The sequence below is a fragment of the Crocodylus porosus genome, unplaced genomic scaffold (genome assembly GCF_001723895.1).
Source record: "Crocodylus porosus isolate Cpor-Errol unplaced genomic scaffold, CroPor_comp1, whole genome shotgun sequence".
Classification (NCBI taxonomy): domain Eukaryota; kingdom Metazoa; phylum Chordata; order Crocodylia; family Crocodylidae; genus Crocodylus; species Crocodylus porosus.
Window position 1 is genome coordinate 2,360,328 of NW_017728944.1, and position 1,482 is coordinate 2,361,809.

Consider the following 1,482-nt stretch of genomic DNA (forward strand, 5'->3'; position numbering starts at 1 on the left):
CTCACTAACCTGTGGCCCAGGTGTGCCTCCCCCGGGGCCCGAGGGGGGCCCAGCAGGGAGGTGGCTGTTTTGGTCCCTACTTAGGAAGACAGAGGCAAAGAAATTGTTAAACATGTTAGCTTTGCCGTCTGGTATGACGACCAAGTTTCCCATGGCATCCTGCAAGGGCTCCACATTACCCGGGACCTTCTTTTTACCCCCTGCGTATTTAAAAAAGGACTTCTTATCGTCCTTAATCTGGGAAGCTAGTCCCAGTTCCATCTCTGCCACCAAGGGCACTGATGCTGCTTTCTTCAAAGATATACGAAATGCTAGCTGTATCTACAGGCCACTAGGCTTGGGACCCAAATCTTTATGTGCAACAGATCCAAAACTGTCCCTGCACTGCTAAACAACTTGAGGGCTACAATGTGTGCCCTGAGAAGCTGCTCAGTAGCTGACTAGGTACATTTGAGGCTTCCTGTTAACTATGACAGATCTGCTTGCATAGCCTGCCTCTGCTCACTTTGTTTTGCATACCTGAGCTGAGTAGTGTGGGTCAACCCCGCTCAGCTGAAAGGTCCTGCCTTACCTTGTTCAACTCCATAAGTGCAAGGGGTATGTCCAGATCCAGGCTGTAGGAAGTGCTATCCCAATACAACCAAGGGCTGTTTCCCAGCACTCCACTGTCATTTCTGCATGCAACAGCAGATGGCACCATAAAGCTGGACCCAGGGAACCAGCATCATCATTTTAAATACCAGTATGCAGTGAGAGAAGAAATGAGTGTATTGTAGTCTGCCCTGGACCAGGACAAACACACATTTAATATCTAGTCAGCAACTAATTCAAAAGCCACAATACCCTTCAGCAAAGGCTGCCTACACTGTTTCTGTCCCATTGCAGATGATCACACCACCTTGCCATCTGTTGACAGCAATGGTGCAGGAAGGTAAGTAGGATCCATAAGTTTAGAAGAGACCCAGAAAGGCAGGGCAAGGTGGTACCTTCAAGACTAACTGGGTCGGATGAGCATGTGCTTTCATGGGCAACAATCTACTTTGTCAGATGCTGGACTTAGTTCCTTACTGCTATGGTAGTGTCTACAATTGCAAAGTGGGATGGGACCCCAAGGCTCTTCCAGCTAAACCTTCACAGCTGCAGGAGTTACTCCTCCCAACCCATCCCAGAGAAAGGCAAAGTTGGCCTCCTTTTGGAAGCCCCTGGTGAAGAAGAGTCCACAGTTTCCCTAGACAGTTTGTTCCATTGTCCTGCTTTTCTTATTAGGAAGGCTTCTCTGAGATTTCTGCTGAAGTTTAAAGCCACAGCTTTATGCCCTGCCCTCTGCAGCTAGGGAGGTCAATATAGTTTCATAGTTTCTAGGGTCGGAAGGGACCTGAGTAGATCATCTAGTCCAACCCCCTGCCATGGCAGGAAAGAATACTGGGGTCAAACGACCCCAGCAAAGTGTACATCTACCTCCTCTTAAAGACCCCCAGGGTA